At 36.5% G+C, this 23,367-nt stretch overlaps 1 protein-coding gene across 2 annotated transcripts in view; it reads left to right on the top strand.

Moving 5' to 3' along the window:
• Nxph1 (neurexophilin 1) overlaps positions 1 to 23,367 on the top strand; it is a 294,908-nt gene that overhangs the window by 192,469 nt on the left and 79,072 nt on the right. The window lies entirely within an intron of this gene.

The following is a 23,367-nucleotide window of genomic DNA, read 5'->3' as shown; positions in this document are numbered from 1 at the left end:
AAAGGAACCACTTTGAGGTCTGTGGATGAAAGGCACTGCATGGGCATAAAGTACTTTTGCAAAAGCGAAGGACAAGGAAGAAACAGCGTCTAGACTGGTGAGCTTATCTCGGGTACATATGAGAATAATTGCCAGAGTCCAAATGAGAGATCATGACAACCCGAGGATCATTAGGGTGTTCAGAAGTTGGTCTTATTTTTAAACATAGCAGCTACAGTTTCTTTCCTGAATCAAAGCCAAGGAAATGTAAAGCAAAGTATGTGATGGCTTCTTAACTTGCTAATATTTCTGCAAAGGGTTTTCACAGTAAGAGGAGATGAAAAGTACAAATAAAAATATCACTAATGTGACTCTGTTTGATGTCAACTATCTGCAGACAAAATTTCAGCTCCAATATTGGTTCTTAGTAATCTAACCAGGTGGGGAGCATTGGAACATTTGTATACAGTTCCTTGATAATATAAGAAGAGATATAAAAACCTAAATCCCACAACAAATCCTTCCTTTAAAAAAGGACCATCAAGGGAAAAAATACAATTTCTGTTGATAGTATTAAAAAAATAAGTAGTTAAGCTAGCACATCCATTTCCTGTAATTGAATGAGATCTTTTGTATATATACAAAGAAATGGGCAGGGAAATGATTCTATTCATATATCAAAAACCAACACATAGATTCCATCAAGATAATTTTGAGTTGTATGCAAAAGCCTGATGTACTTGAAAGAATAGAAATGCAAATGAATGTGTTCTGGATAAATGAAGAACCAAAATTCAGAACTAGAGTGCGTACATTCAGCAAATGTTTGAGCATGGTCTGAGCAGACAGTGGGCCAGTTGTTATCTGCTGAGGTTATTTTATGAAGGCTGCATTTTCCCTTGGAGCCAGACCCCATATGGGGCTAGGATACAAGAGCCACATCCAACTTACTATCATTAGACTAACGAGATTGGTCAAGGCCACATGCATTCTAATTCTTGGCAGAAATTTAAGATAAATCCAGTAAACTGTCATAATAGCTTTGTGCCTTCTTTCTTGTCTTGGGGAACAAGTAAAAGAAAAGAGGAATAAATTAGAAAGTCCATGAGGTTCCGTTTTAGAAGCATTGATGCAAAATGACTTTAAAATTGTTTATTCATCTTGCTGACACTATTTTTTGATCACACAATTAATTTTAAGCCTATATTTGTGAAATTCCAGTGCATGGACACAATTATTATGCAGGACTTAATGTTTCTTGAAGATTCCTTTTATCCATAAAAGTTTGCAATATTTCAAGAGTTTTGAAAATAATGGTGCATAGACATTAAACATAGGCTATCTCAGCTCTAGAAAGTTTATTTCTAACTGAGACCAACTTTTAGAAATTTAGCCAATTTATAATTACTAAGAAAGTTGACTTAGTATGAACCATAATAAATATTTCCTCATAGGAACCTTATAATGACCAATGTGCTATTAGGGGAAATATAATTTGTTTTAAAATCTTAGAGTAGGTTTTCATAGCTAGTTAAAAATAGTGCAAACTCATTTTGAGTTTGGTGCTTTAAAATGATATTACAAGCTGCTATGTGGATAATTCTCCGGAATTACTGAAATTGCTCTTTATATTGGTAGGCAGGAACTACAAAGTATTATCTATAAAGTGGAGGCTACTTGGTGAAAAATGTTCAAATGGCTGTCCAAAGGCTGGAGTTATGAGAGTGTATAGGGCAACACCCAGTAACAAATGGGAAGAACCATCTGCTGTATATTACAAATGAGTCAATTTAAAGCCTTATGTGAGACTCTCCAAACACAGTTGTAGCTACGCTGACAAAGTGAACTACAGAGGCCAGAAATTATCTGCAGCATTTATCAGCCTAGACAGTCACTGTAGATAATTTAGATTCTACAACCCTTTGCTTCTGCGGAATTAGATATCTTGCCCTGGATATCTTACATTATGGCTGTAAATTTATATATCCCTTCATCAGATTGTTTACTGTCATAGAGAAACCCAGATGGGTAGGTTAGTGAATATTTCTCTCCCATGCCTTTTACCCAAGGGTTTAGAAAAAATGCATTATTAACTTTCCTAGTATAACTTATTTTTTAAGGCTGACTGGTAGTTGTTCAGTAGCATCACACTGACATAATATTATAATAATAGATTCAATCTCAGGTGACATTATGCACCTGGGTCTTGTGCTCATAAAGATATGTTAAAGAATGGATTTCCTTATGTATTTATACATTTGGAAAACATTTTTTGCAAATGCCATCAAACTGCCTGTATTTGTGCTTTCACTGTCTTTTTGCATATCTCTTTCTTTTTTCCCCCTAAGGGGACACTTTGCATCTGCAATAACATCTTGTTTTGGTCACAAAACCCACCAGTAAGTATTTTGAAAATAATGAGGATTTATAGAACAGTTTAATTTTCTAGTTAACTTTTCTTCTAGTACTGGGTTGAATTTAACTTAACACATAATTTTAGGAAAAAATATTGTAAAAAATCACTCTGTATGTGAGATGTTTGTATCTTATTTACTATTCTATTCCTGTGAAGAGACATCATGACCAAGGCAACTCTTACAAGAGAAAGTATTTAACTGGGTCTTGCTTATAATTTTAGAGGGTTAGTATATATCATTGTGGTCAGGAGCATAGTGGCTTGAAGCCTGTCATGGTGCTGAAAGAGAGAGAGGGGAGAGAGAGAGAGAGAGAGAGAGAGAGAGAGAGAGAGAGAGAGAGAGAGACAGAGAGAGAGAGACAGAGACAGAGACAGAGACAGAGACAGAGAAAGAGAGAAAGTCAGACAGACAGAGGGACAGAGAGATAGATAGATAGATAGATAGGTAGGTAGGTAGGTAGAGAGAGAGAGAGAGAGAGAGAGAGAGAGAGAGAGAGAGAGAGAGAGAGAGAGAGAGAGAGAGACTGGGCCTGCCATAGGCTTTTGAAACCTCAAAGGACACTCCAGTGACACACCTCTTCCAATTAGGCCACAGCTATTCCAACAAGGCCACACCTCATAATCCTTCCCAAATAGTTCATCATCTGGGAACTAAGCAATTATGTATATGAGCCTATGGTGGGTGGGTGGGGAAGCAGATTCTCATTTAAACCACCACAAAGTGTGCTTTATAAATTCTCATTATTGTCAAAACACTTACTGATGGATTTTGTGTACTAGATCCAGTACTGGATGTTATTCCAGATGTAAAATATTCCTTGAAAAAAGACAAGAAATATGTGCAAGAAGCGATGAAAGCATGCATAGGCAGCTCTGCATGGCTTTTGTAAAAATATTTTCCAAGTATGTAAATACATAATAAAATCCATCCTTAAACATTCTTGGTAAACTTTCATTTTACAGGGAAATTTTGTCTATTTTAATTAATACTTTGTTTATTTTTCTCATTTTTATTAGTTCTTTGAGAATTTTGTAGTGTGTATTTTTACCATATTGCCCCATCCCTGACTCTTCCCACATACATTCTTTCTTTCATACCCACTCAACTTTCTGTCCTTGTTTTTAGTTTTTTTAAAAACCCATCAAGTACAATTAGCATTGACCATACACTACTGGATGTTTAGCCTTCCACTGGATCACAGTCAACCCACCAGTGGCCATGACCTTAAAGAAAACTGATTCTTTCCCCAAGCAGTCAACTGCTGATAACTCAAGAAATCTGAAGTGAATAACTCACAGTTTGCCATATGGTATTTTCTCCCACTATTTTATATGTTAAAATCTCAAGCGCTCCATTTTTTACTTCTATGTCCGAGGCACCTGTTCTACCCTTTTCTCACGTCCTGTGTATAATCCTGCACCATCCTGTGATTTCTCTACTAGTTACACTTTGACTATTTGTGCTGTTGGATGTAAGTGGCACCCTTGTTGTGTTAGTTCCTGTCTTTGATTTTTCTCTTCTCTCTGCCTAGTCTCCCCTACTTCCTAATGGGGCATATGGGGCAGTATCTGAAGCATGGAATCTCTGATTTCAGTTCAACCATGGTAATTGAGTCACTTCTACTCTAGAAATTGCCCTTCTTAAGAGGTGACAGTAGTGTCAAGATTTCTCCCTGTAAAGTCACACACTGTCACTTTGGCTCATTTCTACTCTTATACGAAAGGCTTCCATGGCGTAGAGTTGGAATCATAAATTAGAACTTTCAACTGTTCTAGAAGTTTTCTAGTTTGTTAGAAATTTCCTCATCTATCCTTCTGGGATTTTTTTTTTGAGCCACAGTTTATTTAGATGAAGACTGATAAAGAAGGACAAATGGAAAGGGAGCATCATCATCATATTTCAGGGCAGACACTTTTTCATTCTTCTGTTTATATTATATATAACGTTTGCTGTAGATGTACATGTAGAGAATTCTTTTTCAAACTGTAGTGAATGCATGTGTCCAGTATGTCAAAGACAGTTATTAGAATTTTAAAGAATACTTAATGCTGTAGCTATGTACTTTTTTTTTTTTTCCGAGACAGGGTTTCTCTGTGTAGCTTTGCGCCTTTTCCTGGAACTCACTTGGTAGCCCAGGCTGGCCTCGAACTCACAGAGATCCGCCTGGCTCTGCCTCCCGAGTGCTGGGATTAAAGGCGTGCGCCACTACCGCCTGGCATGCTATGTACTTTCATACACAGCCAAACAACTGACATAAAATCATTAATAATGATGAAGTCCAAATGACCATAATGTTTTAAAATAACAAAACTTTCTAACAGAACAAGATATTCCTGTTGATGTTCAGACAGTAAACTTCCATTGTTAAAATTGCAGCAGTGTCAAAGTTCATACACATTGTGTCCCAGTGTTCCACGATAAGCTCCAAGCAGATAGAATGTTAGCTTCAGCAAGTTCTAGTGATGTACTAAAATTCACTTGCATGCTTGAACTTTAAAAAGATATCACAAACTATTCAATTGGTTATTTAGTAGCTTTCATTCATTTGTAAAAATAAATTGCCAATCAACTTTACATAAGAGCAGAAGAAAGGATAGATGGTTCCTGATATACAGTTGATGAAGCTGATCCTTGTGAGCTGACAGAGATGCACATACATGATAATATACTTCCATTTAACTTACTTTTCATATAAATCAAATCTTGAGGTTTGCTTAAGAAAGCACTTTATTGCTTAGATTAAATTTAAGTACTTTTCTAATTTCCATGGGAAGTGTTTGGCCAATTTTAAAAATGAATAAACAAATCTTTACTTCAAAGCACTTCTAATTATAAATTTATCTTCATACTGGGACCCTCTGCTTCACCACATGGAAAATCTAATGGTCTAAAGTTGGGTCTGATGCTATGTTTAAACCCACCTCACGGGAGCTTCAGTTTCTTTTCTCATATGCTAGATGGGGATGAAATTGGTTTTGTTTTGTGGCTATTGCAGTCCCATGATCCGGAAATATCTGCATTAAATGATAAAGTCATAGGAATAAAATCCTTTGGCGTGAACTCTTCCTTGTACAGTTCCTTGCATTATAGAGATTTTCCAGAGCATTTCTTCTAAAAAAACAAAAGCCTCACTTTGTTGTGTGTTTGCTTGAAGATGGAAATCATGCAGAAAATTACAGCACTTGTATCAGTGTGCTGACTCAACAGGAAAGCATGTGGGCACAAAGACTTCCTCTCTGGACTTGACCTCTGATCAGTTCACTCGTTCTAAGTATGGAGAACTCTAGAATTAACAAGTTCAACTCTTCTACTAGGCAATTTTGAAGTACTACATGACAAATAATTTCTGTGTAAGTTTGTACTAAGGGTAGAAACGACTTTTTTCTCCTCCTCACAATTGTCATATTATTAGAAATGCGAACATTTTTTGAGGCTATAATTACAATCTTGAGAATTACCTTTTTTAACCATTCTTTCCAAAGCAGGCTAGAGGTCTTATCTATCTGAAACAGTCAAGCAAGAGGCAGATTCTCAAGTGTTAGCTTCAACTGCTGAATAAGAGTTGGAAATAGGAAAAAAAAAAAAATGCTGTGTCACTGAGGTAGAGGTGAACTCAGAGCCAGAGTCTGTGGTGTGCATTTCTTCAGAGGTTATGGGAATGACAGCAATCAGCAGACTCGAGGTACAACTCCTTACGAACTAATACATATGAGTCTTTATAGCTTTCTGGCCTAAAATCTCACATCACATTCAATTTCATTCAAGTTGGTTGGACAGCTATTGAACTCAAAAACACTTTAGAGTTTCTTTCAAGTGAGCCTTTCTCTCCCTCCACCTCTCTTTCATATTTTAAATACATCCAGTAGCTTTGGTAAGATTCCCATTAAATTCTCTAAAATTTGTGATTGTTAAGAGATTTTCCCCATTTGTGAGATAACTGTTAAAATTTAAAGGTAATTCCATGGTCAATTAAAAATTAAAAAGAAAGATAATATAGATGAAGAAGTATCATCAGATTACCTGTCAGAAGATTAAACAATAACTGGGGTAATACTAGGACAAAATCTGTTTGAAACATTTAAAAACAAAATGTAAAAAAAAATCAACATCAATATCGTTGATTTGTGGGAACATTTGGTAAATTTTTATCTGTGAGAACATTGCTTCAGCCAAATTTAGAATATATATGCCCAAAGAAATTTGGTCAATTACTCCAGTGAACTTGCAAGATTTTAAAATGTATGTTAATTTCAGTTCCTCCTTGAAAGAGAGAAAAATCCAGGGGACACAATGCTTAAAAGCATTACTTTTTGCTATACCCACTGAAGGTCACTTTCTCTGTCCAAGGGTAAAAGCTTTTCTTCCTTTTATTTTTTAACTGAAGTTGGACTGCAGCCTGCGTAGAAATTCTCTCTCCTTAAAAGATATCGTTTTCTGCCTAATTGTGCCCAGCTTCATTTCCACTCTGAAAAGGATTGTGTTTGAGTTCACAGACTCAGGAGACTATTCCACTCAATAGCCAAACTCTGGCAACAGCCCTTCGGGATTTTTGAGTGAATGTAAGTGAAAGCGCTGTGTGTTTGCCTCTATATTCCTTTTAAACAAAAGTTTAACTCAGGACACTTTGGGAATATTTAAAGAAATTTATCTGGAGAACTGTCTTCTAGATAAGATCTGAAAAAATATGTTTTGGCCCATAAAAGTGCTCATCAGTCAGCAGAATTTCCATAGTGCCTCTGATGTTTGCAAGTCACCTTCTTCCCACATTAGTAGGGATGGAATCTACAGCCATCTGCCTGCAGACGATAATGATATTCCTTTAAAATTTTCCATGAGAACTTAACAACAAAGGACTGGAAAGGGAAAGGGCAACTCAAGGATAGCAAATTGATTTCAATTCCAATGGAATGCCAATTCTAATCAATTAGTAAATGTGTGTGAAGTGTGAGCCAAGGGAGATGATGAGACTGCATCTGGGTTCAGTGGGAAAGCATGCTGTGGTTGACTGCTGATGTCTGCCACGGGTGTAGGAAAGCAAGGGATGGCATATGTTACTCATGGATTATGCTTCTACTGAAGATGCTCAGCACAGATTTCTACAGTTCTACCATTATCATGGTCTTTCTTGCTTTCTGATGTATATTATTCATCTTCGCTTTTAGGCTGCTAAGGCTTAACTAGAGTGAGTTCATCAGCATTTAGGGCCATTGGATCATTTTAATTACTGAGATGTTAAAATATGAGCAGTGATCGAAGGCTTCCTAATAGGCCAGCTTTGATAACTGGGCTGTAAGATTTTGGAACTAGGTATAGTGTTTTGATTTTTTATGAAAACAACCTACCTTGTGCTGCAGTTATTAACATCCTTTCTCTTCCCATGCCACTGACCACAGATGGGGGCCAGGTTTAGCATATAAACCATGAATGTGTTTGGTCTTTGCCTCTTGTTCAGCTCTATTCTTTGGAGCCATGCTGCTTACACTTCCTTTTCCTGATCGTGCTTGCTGCTGCTGACTCTGATTTTATTGTCTAGTTAGGGAGACTCGTCTCTTTCTGATTAACCCCCTCTTAACACAGATGTATCTGCAGCTGCTTTTGACCTACATGCTGTGTTTAGAGTTTGTTCAGGTTTAGAAATAACCTTTGGGCTTGAAATACCCTGATCTTCATTAGTTGGCAGCACAAGCTCACAACATCACACAAGCTGTTGAGCCTCATCAAGTTTACTGCCAACGGAGGCATGGGTATTTATCAAGCTGGGTAATGTACTAGTGGTAATTCTGAGGATACAGTTACAACACACCTAAGACATTTATTTAAAAGTGCATAGGATTTAAAATTCCCAGTCCAAGCTATCAGATTAAGTAAGAGAATCCTTCAAAAAGCCAAAGTCAGCTGCAGAAAATTAGGGAATTTGATATAAAAATGGATATAATGCAGGTGGCCATGACTTTATAAAGAAAAACTCCAACTTGTAGCAACTCTCAGTGGAGATCCTAAAGAGGACAATGATGATCTACTGAAGCAGATGGTCCAAACAATCACAGGCTAGGAAAACAAAGCAGCCAGTCTGGGAGAAGAGCCAACATCTACGATGGACTAATAAAAATGAACAAACACCTCGGCAACCATGTCCAAGAGCTAGGATTCCAAATTGGCATTGGCAAGCTCATTGTCTTAGGCAGATTAGGTGAAAAGAAAAAAAAGTACAGGGATCACCAGTCTGTACATGCATCAGTTCATTATGACCTGGTGGTCAATGTAGAGATAGAGAAAGGCCGCCATAGTGCATCCTCTCTTCAATGTTCTAGTTAAGCAAGGCATGAAATATATCATATGAAGAGGTTGTAATATGCAGGGGAGCATTTAATAAAGAATGTGGAGGATGAATAGGTTTCTTATCTTGGGCTCTACTGTATCATATTTTTCATAAATACTCGTGTTTTTGCAAGGTAACAAATACATGTGCTCTTAGAAGGTGAAGAGAAGAAAGATACTTAAAACTTTTTTTATTTTTATTTTTGTTTTCGAGACAGGGTTTCTCTGCGTAGCTTTGCGCCTTTTCTGGAATTCACTCTGTAGTCCAGGCTGGCCTCGAACTCACAGAGATCTACCTGCCTCTGCCTCCCAAGTGCTGGGATTAAAGGTGTGTGCCACCACAGCCTGGCAACTTTTTTTTCTAATGACTAATTGATATAATTATTACCTTGAGAAGTCTGACCACCAAACATCATGCTATCAAATTTCAGACCTGACTATAACTGTTTTAATTTAGAAAAAAAAACCCATAGTTTGATACCTATGTAGGTAACTGGAGAAATAAGAATTCCCTGGTGTTTTACACCTCTATGTAGTCAAATAGGTTTTCACACTCTGATTCAGACATTGTCTATCAGAAAACATAAATATCACATTATATAAACATTGGTGAATTCTCCTGTGAAAGATTGTACCAATACACATTGCTATCTGCATTGCAAAAATAAAAAAGCCATTAATACTTGTTGTTTTTTGCTAATATAACAGCTAAAACAATACATATTTTTTTAGTTTATACTTTCTGAGTTATTAATGAGGTTGAAACTATTTAAAATACACTATTGGTTATTCACATAGGTTATGCAAATTGCTTGAATGTGTCCTTGGACCACTTCTGTCCTGTTATTTATGTTTTTCCTATTGCTTTAAGAAACTGCTGTGAAGATTTTAACTCAACGTGTATTACACATTCTTGTTCCCAATCTCTACTTCCCTTTTAGTTTTTGATTGTGTCATGTTTTGCTTCGTAGAAATGATTACTTTTTATTTTATGTCATTGTAAACTTTTCCTTTAAGGTGCTGGAGTTCTATCATTGATTTAGGAAGATCTTCTTAACTTCAAGTTTACAGAGAAATCTGCATTTCAGATGCTTCTAAATTTTTTAAAAATATGCTTCCCTACTTTCAGAATTTAAACTGATTTTCTAATACATGAAACAGAAGTCTATATATACTACTGTTCTCACTAGTAGAACATTTAGATTTTTATTAGTGTTTCTGTGGTTTTGCGATTCTAAGGATTACACTAAGGGCCTTCTACATGCTGGACAAGTGCTCTGTCATTGAAATACATCTCCACCCTACTCACACCACTTTTCACAAGTCCATTTTTTTATCATTCATCTTTAGATTACATTTATTAGGCATTAAATATATGTGCAGTTGTGAAATTGTTTTCTTCCATTGATCTCTTTACTTGTTTTTTTTGCCTTACATTTATATATTGTGTTGGTCACTAATGGCCACTATTTGTTGATTTAATAAATTACAATTTCAATTATTAATGAAATATTTAAGTAACTGTAACCTTATGATATTTTTACCATATAATAAAGTGCTCACTTGCTAATTTTTTAATGATTATCTTATATTTCTTTGTCTTTCAGATAATATTTAGAATTAACTGAAAAAGCTCTATTAAAAGGCAATTTAGATTAGACTGAGATTCAGCATTTTGATTCTCCACAGTCTGTTGTGTGAGAAAGCTTTTTCCACGTCTTAGAAAGTATCTTCAGACAAGGTTTGTCATAGTCTTCACTCTGACCTTTAACTTGTTTCATTTCACGTATTCATAAGTATTTTATGATTTTAGTTACTTTATAAGAAATCTCTTTTTTAATTATTTTTAAACTTTAAGCTATTTAATTACTAAAATTTGCTTATCAAAATAATATGTAAATAGGGTTTTAACATCTAATGAAACAAAAGCTTCATCCTTGGATCTAAACACTGATGGGTTACTGCCAGTTTGTATGGATCTCTTGGCACATATACCACGAATCTGGGCATTCTCCCCTCAGAGAACAAATTTTAAACATTTACTAGCATACCACAAGAACCACAGGGCCATACGCCAATTCCCTAACCCACTGGAGACAGTGTGCCACGTTTCCGGCAGGCTCCCGTCTATGCACACGAGTCTCTAAATACCATGATTTGCTGTACCCTTCCTTCCCTCCCATTTCTTGCTTTTATATTTAGCCATCGCCTGTGGTGTTTGCCTCCTACGTTGACCGATGAATGTTTTGTTCTCTTATATCAGCCCCTTGCTTCCCACTCCTCCCCCATTATAGCTGCTTCTTGCTTGTGGTTAATTCATTTTTCAGGTGCATTATTATGATTATGTCCGCGCATGAGCTTGACTTACAGAGCTTTGTAATTTTGTTCTCACTTGCATATGTCCTTTCCTCATTATTTGAATTGTTTCATTTTTCTCTGCTTGTTCTTCTGTGAATATATTATCCCTTACAAAATAATTTTTGCACCAAAAACATCCAGCAGTTCCTCACTGAGGCAAAGTCGGTGTGTTTCACACATGGGTCTTACAAACTTACATGGTATTAGTTTATTTTCCCAACAGTGTGGACCTTTCCTTTGTTTTTCGTTCTGTCCTGGACTCCTAGGCTGAGAACCCTCTCAGGAAAGACTCTCCTTTCCTGCAGGTAATTCTGAAGGCCTTATCCTCGGGAGCAGATGTCAGTGTTTGCAGCTGCCCCCTTCCTCTGCTGGAGGAAGGAGAGCCAGTCCTGGCACAGCGCTTGCTTTTGACTGATGGTCTTTTAATTAATTGTACCCATGAATGTCTGCCCTTTGAATTTGCTGACTCTGAGCTTGGGGTTGCTCTGAAGCTCCTTTGGGAGGAAAGGTTCTCACCTTGGCAAGAGCTTTTTTACTCAGGCCTACTTTGGGCTGAAGTTTTTTTCCTCTGCTGTCTCCCTCAGTTTGGTTCCATTCACGTGTCTCTTCTATAAGTTCTGTGTTCCAGGTTTGGTCACAATATCCTTTCTTCCTGATGACCAGACTTATTTTTGTTTTAGGATTGTACACATGTTTTTTGATATACTGGGATTTGGAGAAGAACCTTTTTATTCAACCTGATGTCTTGTGTTGGTTTCGTATGATATCTAAGTTTTAGAAATAATATAAAAATTGTCTTCTTCAGGGAAGAGCACATCAATCGACTATCTAATGCCAAATGGTCAGCCCAGAAAACATACATACGTTGAGCATTATGAAGTCTGAACAGGTGGTATTTAGGGTTATATTTATATGTACATGCTATTACATGTAACAGCAAGTAATGAAGAAATAGACCATAAATTTGAGAGAGAACAAGAAAGGGCATATGGAGGGAGGAAAGGGAAGGGGTAAATGATGTGATAGTATTATTTTATTATCTCAAAAATAAAAGAAGAAATAAAAAGGAAATTAAATGTTGATTTACTTTATAAAAAAAGAATTGGAATATAATAATGATTTTAGCTTTATTATGGGGTACTTCCAAGTATACCTCCTTCTTTTGTTACAAGTGGCAATTATCCTCTTAAAAGTTTACAAAAATCATTCCTTTGCTCTTTGTAGTAATTTTTTCAGAGATATAATTTTGCTAGTACTTAAAGCTGGCTTTGGAATTGCTATCCTTCTGCCTCAGCCTTCCAACTAAAGGGCATTAAAGTATGTCCTGATATGCCTGGCAATAATAATTTTTACTATATCTATATTTATACCCATACTTATTTATAGCTCTAGACACTACATTGTTTAGTTTTGTATAGCTTTAACTTTATATAATAAGAAGTTCTGCTCTCACATCTTATTTTCTGCTTAATATGTTTTGTTATTATATATATATATATATATATATTTATACATATGCAGTTATAGTTAAGTTGTTATGTTTTCTGATATGGCCATTCTATTAAATTGAATAAAGATAACTCTTGTTATTTTGTTGGCAAGTGTTTTCTATATTTCTTTTTATTAGAAACAATATGGCTGTGGTTCTTTTTTAAAATACGTATTTATTATTTTAAATGTATAAATGTTTTTCCTGTATCCATGTATGTGCAACCTTGTGCCAGTAGATGCCAGAAGATGGCACTGGATCTCCTGGAACTGCAGTTACAGATATTTGTAAGCTGCCAAGTGGGCTCTGCAAACTGAGCCTAGGTCCTCTGTAAGGGCACCAGTGCTATTAACCATCGAACCATAATTCCAGCCCTGCTTAGAAAATTTTCTACTATATGTAAAGAACTCCTGTTGTTTATTCTTTAGATTTAGACTGGTTAGGTCATCACACACACACACACACACACACACACACACACACACACACACACACACTCACACACACACACACACACACACACACACACACTCACACACACACACACACACACACACACACACACACACACACTCTCCCACTCCCACTCACATATCTACAAATTTATTACATTGATTTTTCCTTAAGATATTCGTATTATAAACCTAGAAGTTCCATACAGACATTCTCCAGGGTCCATGTATTCAGCAATATTTCCCAGTTTTATCATATCTCTGTAAATGCTCTATTGGATGCTATGTTCTATGTACAGTTTCTTAACTTGTAGTTTCTTCAGTGTCTTTCACATATTTATAATATCCAAGTTATTTCTTCATGAAATGCTTTTAGATTTTCACATGGCACTGGCATTTTGCCTCTTAAATTCACTTTTAGTTTAGTTAAATAAATTTTAGGTATCAATTCTCCTCTGAAGATATATAAAGACTATCACATGTGTTTTGATTTGTGTTTTAACTTCAGTATTTTTCTTTCTCCTGTTTGTCTGGTCAATGTGGAATTTAGGTTTTGAGTATGTAATGAGATGGATACACAGTATGTAATTTTCAGCACCCCATTTCCCTACGAATCAGTAGTTGCACAGGTTTACATTTATTTTTAGATTCAGTTGTTTTCTTACTTGTCTCTGTCATCTTTCTTCTGATCCCATCTGTGTTATATTTTTGTTGTAGTTTTTTTGCTCATGTCTCTTTGAAAAGCATGTTGTATCTTTTTGTATATATTTTAGTATCATATTTTTAAGGCTCTATAGGTATATATTTGATACTAATTAAATTCATTAATTTTGATAAATGACAGTTTTAAGTATTATCCTATTAATAAAGTCATACTCTGTTTTGAAAAGGTTTTTTAGAATATATCTAGTAAACACATCTTTTCTATGAAGATCATATATCACTTTTCCTAGATGGCTACTGGGAATAACTTGTTAAATAACTTACAGAAATGTATTTTAAATCCCTTTTATAATAATATTTGTGTTAATTCTTTGAGAATTTCATAGAATGTATTTTGATTATTTTGCCTCTCCCCCAACTTTTCTGAGATCCACACTGTGTGACCTTAACTCTTTATTCACCCCACTTATGGGTTTCATTATTTATTTATTTATTTATTTATTTATTTATTTATTTATGCTTTTACCTATCTATCATCTATCTGTCTGTCTGTCTGTCTATCTATCTATATCTACCATCTATTTATATATTTATTTATTTAAACTTATCCCATCTAACTTGTGTTGCCCAGCTACTTTTTGGAGTGAGATCGTCCCGGGAGTTCAGCAGTGTATTAGGCACATCAGGGGGACACACAGTTAAAGAGAATGCACTCTTCCAGTCCCATCAGCTATCAAATGCTAATAGCTCCCCAGCTAGTGATGGGATGAAGCCTCTCCTTGGATTCTCTCAAGTCTTATGCATGATATCACAATCTTTGTGAGTCCATATGTCCAATTACCCTGTTGTTTCTGGAAAACACTATTTCCTTGAAGTCATCTTCCATCTCTGACTCTTAGAATCTTTCTTCCCTTTCTTACTGGAAGAACCCTGAGCCTTGGTAGAAAATGTGTGATATGTACATCCCCTTTAGGGTTGAGTACTCCCCATTTCTTGTTCTCTACATGATGACCAGTTGTGGTCTCTGTGTTCGTTGCAATCTACTAAAAGAATAATCTTTACTGAAGAGAACTGAGAGATATGCTGCTCTGTGAGTATAGCAATAAGTCATTCAGAGTTATGTTAGTACTATGTCCATTTAGCAGAATAATAGTGGTATTAGCATCTTCTTTAGGGATCATGACCCATTTATTTAGATACTCTAAGGCTCATTCACAGTGCCAGGTATGAGTTCCATCTCATAGAGCATCCCTCCCACAATTGCACCCATGGAACCTACAGTGGTGGCTTTCTGGGTTCACAGATGGGTGTAATTGAAAATTACTTTCCCCTCTGGTAGCTTTCATAGCAACTTCCAACACTATGAAATTTCCTGGTGAGTACCAGCCTGATTTCTCCATTTTCTGTGATAAGACTCATAATGTCTTTGTCATTCATTGTAGATGTAATTCTAAACGGTCTTATAAATAAGAAACACAGAGCCAGATGCAGAGTTAAAAGCCCAAGAGGTCAGAGAGCAATAGTCAAGAGCTGAAACCACCTTCTTACCACCCGCTGCCACTGCCGTCCTTCCCCTCAGAAAGAGACCTACTTCCTGTGTGTCTGTCTTTTTATTGACTTTCTGTTCTACCTTCTCATTGGTTATAAACCCAACCACATGAACTCCTCATCACTGCCTGTCTATACAGACCTCCAGGTCTCTATGGTTGGTATTGAGATTAAAGGCGTGTGTCTCCATGCTGGCTGTATCCTTGAACACACAGAGGTCTGTCTGTCATGTGATCGGGATTAAGGGCATGTGCTATCACTGCCAGACTTCTGCTAAATGGCTTGCTATTAACTATGACCCCCGGGCAACTTTATTTATTAAAATACAAATAAAATCACATTTCAGCACAAATAAAATATCACCATAATTCATATTTTCTTTTTTCCTCTTTTTTTATTTAAGAGGTTTTTTTTTCCATTTTGCATACCAACCACAGTTCCCACTCCCTTGCCTCCTCCCTCTTACCTTTAACCCCCCCATCCCAACCCCCATCCACTCCTCAGAAAGAGTAATGCCTCCCATGGGGAGTCAACAAAATCTGGCATATCGAGTTGAGGCTGAGCAAGGTATCCCTCCATAGGGAATGGGTTCCAAAAAGCCAGTTCATGTACCAAGAATAAATCCTGGTCTCACTGCCAGGGACCTGACATACTGCTCAAGCCAAACAACTCTCACCCACATTCAGAGGGCCTAGTTTGGTCCCATGCAGGTTCCTCAGCTGTCAGTCCAGAGTCAGTGAGTTCCAACTAGCTCAGGTCAGCTGTCTCTGTGGGTTTTCCCCATCATGATCCTGGCCCCTTTGCTCATATAATCCCTCCTCCCTCTCTTAGACTGGACTCCGGTTGCTCCACCCAGTACATAGCTGTGAATCTCTGCATCTGCCTCCATCAGTTACTGGATGAAGGCTCTATGATGACAATTAGGGTAGTCATTGGTCTGATTACAGGAGGCCAGTTCAAGGACCCTCTTTACTAGCACTTGGAGTCTTAGCTGGGGTCATCCTTGTGGATTCCTGGGAATTTCCCTAGCACAAAATTTCTCCCTAACCCCATAATGGCCCCATCTATCAATACGTGCAGGGATCATTTCTATAGTTTGTCATTCATATTTTCAAAGAATAATCATCTATCCTACACTCTCCTGTATATAACCTCCATTTCTCTCTAAATTTTGGGAAACACTCGACCTCTCAAGTGCAGAACTGCTTATCTACTGACTCACAGAATTCTATGTAATTAAATCTATCTTCAGATTAATAAGATTTTCAGTTTTTTTCATGAATATGAGATGCCTTGGACATCATTTATTTATTTATTTTTGTTTGCATTCTTTTTAGCAAACAACTGAGTAGTCATTCTCTTGTTTTGTATTTTTGCTTGGCTGGAATCAACTATCATGTTTTAAAAATTAGGATAAAACTTCTGATACTATTAATATTAAGATATGTTGCTTAGAGTCACTGTGTGGAAGCTCACTAAAATGGAATTGATTGGGCTTTCATTGTAGTTTTGCCTTTTATATTAACATGTGAGGACAACAGAAATATTTTATTGAGCTATCCATATCAATTTATGTGTATTTTGCTAAGGTGCTGAACAAACATTATTTTTTAAGATTAAGTAAACTTATAGGGCAAGTAAGATGGCTCATCAGATAAAGGAACTTGCTACTAAGTCTGAAGACCTGAGCTCAGTCTCTGGGACCTACATGGTGGGAGGAGTGATCTAATTCCTGCAAGTGTCTTATGAGCCCCATAAGTGCAGTGTCATACACACACACACACACACACACACACACACACACACACACACACACACACACTAGATAAATATAAAAAAGTAAACTCATATCTCTGAGTTAAACCTATTCATGATGTGTTATCTATGGGATAAATCTACTACTTAATGAAGTGTTACTCTTTTTGATTATTTTTATAGTTAGCATAAAAATAATGTTTCATATAACGTTTTCATGCATATGTTGGAAAAGATTGCAAGTTGCTTTTTTAGCTGTTCTGGTTTTATGTGTCATTTATTCTGGGATGGCTCAGTATTAATGTTTATGTATTTCTGAAAACAGATTGTTAGGTCCTTTCAAGTTACCAGTTGCTACAGATTCCATGAGGTCAGATCCCAACTACTATTTAAATTTTTGATTAACATTTAAGAAGACTTTTTAGTTGTAGTCAATGAAACAGTCAACAGACACTTATTATATCTCAAATGTTTTTTTAAAATGATTTGATTTTTAAGAAGACTACAAATGGATATGGTTATTTTATTCGTGTTATGAACTTACACCATGAAGATAATACTCAGTTTAATGAGCATAAACATACTTACCTACATATATACATACACACAAAATGATACACACACACAAACATATGCACATACACACACATACAAACAAAAGATTCATTCCTATAAAATTCAGCCTATATCTTCAGCTATTGATAGGGCATACCTGGCTTTTCATGTTTGTGTGGCCTGGGAAACATTCTAAAATGCATGTGGCAATTGCCACAATAGCAGACATTCATATCATCTCTTCTGGTATTTTGATTCCCACCAAAGCCACCCATTTCCATAGATACTTCTTTGGCAAGGGTGCTCCAGGTAGGTCTAGGTAGGACACATTAGTTTCCTTTAAGGAGTTTCCATCGGCACTGAGTAACTGTATTCTAAATTTTGAACTGGACTCTGAGAGATTCAGAGCAAACGGAGTCTTTTGAGAACATCATTTGAATGATTTTGACTGAGTTTTAGGAAAAAGAAGGCTTTGGAACAGTATCTGCTGGTATTGCTGATATGATGATGCTGAGTGAGTTTTTTGTGCATTAGAAGATGAGAGGACTCAGCAAGCAAGGGAGTGAATGCAAAGGCAGCTGTTTAAGAACAAAAGTGAAGAACCTATTGCTATTCAGATTGTTTCTCATAGAATTACAGAAATCCAGCTTTTTGTGAAGTCGATTCCCCACTATGTCTTTTTTCTCAAGAATATGAAATATTTCTAAATATAGGAGGAGAATAGTGGTACCTGATCTGTGATTATGAAGAGATTTTTTTTCATATAATACCATCTTTTTATTGAAATTCCCATGAACAGAGAAAGCAGGCAGTTCAAGAGAAGCTCAGGGGTCAACTATGCAGAGACACCTCTTCACTCACTCTCACTCCACTCACATATTTTTCTCCTCCCTTTCTTCACACTGAAAATGTATTTTTAAAAGATTTGTTTTCATTTTTAATTATGTTTATGCATGTGCATTTCTGTGTGGGTATCTGCATGAGTATACATGCCTGCAGAAGCCTGAAGAATGTATCAGATGTCTTCTGCTTGGTGTTATAGGTGGTTGTGAACTGCCTGAAATAGACACTGGGAGCTGAATTTAGGTTTTGCACAAAATCAATGTGTGCAAGCCACCTTGACAGTCCTGAAAAAAATTTTTTTTTTGCCCTTTTCAAATGTTTGTTTCTCTGATATCATTCCTAGATTCTATGTGCTCCCAGATATCTTTTGCATTCTAGATTCTAAACAAAATCTTGTTTCGCAACGCTGTATCTTGTGTTCAGGAGCTTTTCTTCATGGCTATCTTCAATGTAGAGCTATGAAGCACTCTACATAGTATCTCTAGTGATGAGCAATTTGCTGTCACAGATTATATGTAAGGTAAAATAGAATGAATCATCTTGATTTAAATGATGTATACCGTTGTCTTCATTTCACATCGTAGTTTCTTATATAAAATAGATGTACATACAGAAATGTACTGAAGGCAAACTCTCTTACTTTAAATATGGCAATAGGAAAAATAAGGGTGGCTAATAATTAGTAATATGTATTAATTGTCTTTGTGTTATAAAGAGACTGTAGGTCTACCATGATATCTTTAGCATTTTGTAATTTCTATTTCTATTACATATGTGCTACTGAATATTGATATGTACTAGGCACTGAATAAACTTTTTTTTTTCATTTTACTTCTATTTCTCTGTGATTGAGGCATCATCATTTCCAATAAAAATGAGGAAGGAAACTCAAGATATTAAGCCATCATATCAAAATGATTGTAAGCAATGGAGGCAGTACTTCAACCAATCCTTGTTTCTGCCTAGCTCTTCACTGCTTTCTGAGTTGCCCCTGGGTATAGTTTTGCATTCACGGATCTTAAAATTCTGGTTCAATTCCCAATCATGTATGGTAGAGTAAGATGTAGTTTCACACAGTTGATGGTTCTTTGACTCAACAACTGTTTATTATACTTTTATGTATAGGGTAAACACTGGCTGCTTTAAAATATATAGTCTTAGCTATTTAAGGGCAAAAACTGTGTTTTACTTACTTTAGCCATAGTATCCTCCTGACACAACATTTAGTTTATAAAAGAATAAAATATTCAATTTGCAATTCTAATCTTAAACAAATACCCAAAGATTGTAATGTTATGCAAATATGAAAGGTACCTTTAAGGAAAATATGGGTGGGGCATCAGAAGCAAGGCGAAAGAATTACTGTGGGCAGACATTGGCATTACATGGGGTTGGGTGATATTGTAAGATATTTTGAAACTTTCTCATGTTTATAACATGTGGTAGTTCATGTCTGGATTTTAGAAGTGAATTTTCAGGACATTTCCTCACAAGAAGTGTTCACACATTTGTCATAGGTACAAGAATGGAAGAGTGGAAAAGTCTCCTACAATTTCTGTGCTCTTGGTAGAGACAGGGTGGGTTCTCGTGAAGGGGGAATCACTGGGTCAAGGGTGAGGTCATGCCCACTGAAATGAAAGTTGATACCAGGAGAGAGTAGTTTCAAGGATCAATGACAATCCATAGTGTAGTAGCAGGGGGCATAAATTATATAATGTTATCATAAATTACAGATACCAAAAGTTTCTTGGTTTGAATAATAGTGATGAGAATGCTGAAACAACTCACTTTTTTTCTTTTTAAAGAAAGAGAAAATCAAGTGAGATGCAACAATTCAAAGTTAACTTCACACTCTCTACTCATGTTCAAACCAATCTTTGATGACAATGGAAATGAAGTATATCTAGTAGAGATGCCCATTTATGCTCCCTTGTAATCTTAAATAAAATCAGTTTTTTTTCAAGACAGGGTTTCTCTGTGTAGTTTTGATGCCTGTCCTGGATCTCAATCTGTAGGCTAGGCTGTCCTTGAACTCACATAGATCCTCCTGGCTCTGCCTCCCGAGTGATGGGGTCAAAGGCGTGCACCACTGTTGCCTGGCATAAAAATCAATTTTAATGCCTATTTGATCATATATCACAGGCCTAAATTATGAGTTTCTACTGGTATGTTTTACTCATCCTTTTAGCTTTTACCATAGTGCCTAATTTATATCAAGTACACTTTGAGAATTTAATTAGTGAATAATTTTTTATTAAATACACAATAGTATTTAAGAAAGAAATTCTTTCTTGAATTTCAATTGGTTTATTTTTTTAGAGCATATTGTAACTACAGCTAAAATAAATATGATACACACTATGAGATAAGTTAAACTGATTTCTGGTTATGAACAGATCTAAGACATAAAAAATATACATTATTCTTGTAAGTCACATCAATAAATTGATGATTTATTGAAATGAAATGTAGACCAAACATGGGTACACTCAAATATTTTACATAATAACCTTTCATCTAAATTTGTCACTTATTTGTACTTTGTATAATCAAAGGAGATTTAAAATCATTAAAGATCTTGGTCCCGTACTGTACTACTACTTCTTTATAACAACTATTTGTTGCTCTCACTAAAAATCCATTATCTTATATAGTGTTTGCTACATGTGCTTCCCAGGTGTTCCCTTGTGTTTATGTTCTCATGGAAGTAATGGTAAACCTATTTATGTCACATATGTAAAAATACAATAATATAGATTAATGTGTGTGTGAGGGAGAATAGTTCAAATTGTATGAGAGTATCCTGGGAAAAAGTAGGCTAAACATCTAGAAAGCCATGAAGAATTATAATGGGCACAGTTTGATTCAGATTCTTTTTAAAAATATATTTTTAATTGAATAGAATTACATCATGTTCCTTCCTTTCCTCTTGCTTTACAGCCCCTCCTAGCTACCTACCTATGAACCTCTTCCGTATGTTCTCCCTCAAATTGATAATGTTTTAATTTTTTTTTTTTTTTTTTGATTTTTCAAGACAGGGTTTCTCTGTGTAGCTTTGCGCCTTTCCTGGGACTCACTTGGTAGCCCAGGCTGGCCTCGAACTCACAGAGATCCGCCTGCCTCTGCCTCCCGAGTCCTGGGATTAAAGGCGTGTGCCACCACCGCCCGGCCCAAAATAGTTTTTTTTTTTTTTTTTTTAAAGATTTATTTATTATGTATACAGTATTCTGTCTGCACATATCCCTGCAGGCCAGAAGAGGGCGCCAGATCTCATTACAGATGGTTGTGGGCCACCATGTGGTTGCTGGGACCTTTGGAAGAGCAAGCAGTGATCTTAACCTCTGAGCCATCTCTCCAGCCCGTTTTAATTTTTTTTATCAGTACACACACGCACAATAATAATCATATGTGAGTGTATAGCAAATACATGTAAACACAACTTGCTGAGCACATTTTTATTTTTGTGTATATATGGTTTCAAGGCCAACCACTCCATGTTCGACAGAGAATAAGGTGTTTCATCCTTGAGGGGGGTAATTTTTCCTCCTCTAGGAATCATTAGTTGTCTGTAACTCTTTAGCTAGAGGTAGGATCCTGTGAAAATTCCCCTCTTCCACATTAACATGTATACAGATATCGCCATTGTTTAGGTTTGTTTATGGTCATTTCTAGGAGAGATCATTTTACAGCAGACTTCCTGGAATTCTGGCTCTTAATTTTCTTGCCCCTCTTCCATTATGTACACTGAGCCATAGGTGCAGGAGATGTGAGGTAGATGGCATCTAGTGCACTTGGGCTTCCCATGATCTGTTGATTTCTGTATTGTGTCCAGGTGTTGGTTTCTGCTATAGTATCTGTTTGCTGCAAAGAGAAGCTTTGTTGATGAGGGGTGCTAGCTACACATATTTGTGGGTATGAGGATAAGATTTAGAATGTGGTAAGGAATTATGCTGGTCTAACAAAGTGGCAGTAGTAGATTCTTTTCTAAGGTCCATGACCTACCTCACTTGCCCTGGGAAACTAGATTTCTGGTAACAAGAATGATTTCCTCCCTGTCGAGTGGAAATTTAATACAGTTAGATAGCTGTTGGCTGCTGCTGACATTTGAGTGCCACTTAGTGCAGTTTTATGTATACATCTTGTCATGCGGTCATTGTCATGGTTCATAGGTGTTGCAACAGGTAGGGCTGCTTAAGCACTTCCTTCACTTAGTAGTTTGTGTAGTAGTATTATCTGGAACCATGCAAGCTAGACCACAGCAAAGAGTCTTTCCTGTCAGATCCAGCTCAAATCATTGGAGTCCCGGGTATCACCTGTGAAGTGTCTTCAGCAATAGGGGCCACCATCAACCCATGAATGATAACCAAGGAAATACATGGATACTTTACATTATTTTGGGAGTCACTTGTACTATCCTGATCAACCATTCAAAAGGAGGGTTTCTGTTTGCTGGTACTATCCTAATTCAAAAGGAGGGTTTCTATTGGCTGGGATTAGAGTTTTTGTTAGACTGTGGTTCTTGTGGGGAACACTGTCAATCCAAGCAGTTTAATGTCCTTTAACACACACACACACACACACACACACACACACACACACACACACACACACACAAAACGCTGGTGAGGTTGTGGAGAAAGAGGAATTTTCATTTACTGTTGGTGAGACTATAAATGCAATTTGGAAGAGTCACTCTGGAAATTATATTGAATGAGGCAATCCAGACACAGAAATATGGATGGTACATGTTGCATGTTGTCTTTTATTAGCAGTTCCTAACTCTGAATTCTCAAATGTGAGTATATAATGTGGTATAACCACAGAAACAAGGAAAGTATTATGGAACAATAAGGGCGCATGCGTGCGTGCGTGCGTGCGTGCGTGCGTGCGTGCGTGTGTGTGTGTGTGTGTGTGTGTGTGCTTTTGGAAGTGCATAGCAGTATACATGTAACATGAAGTGGGAAATGGAATTATGGCAAGGGTACTCTAA

This window comes from Peromyscus leucopus, chromosome 3 (assembly GCF_004664715.2).
Source record: "Peromyscus leucopus breed LL Stock chromosome 3, UCI_PerLeu_2.1, whole genome shotgun sequence".
Classification (NCBI taxonomy): domain Eukaryota; kingdom Metazoa; phylum Chordata; class Mammalia; order Rodentia; family Cricetidae; genus Peromyscus; species Peromyscus leucopus.
This window is presented reverse-complemented; position numbering and strand designations above follow the sequence as displayed.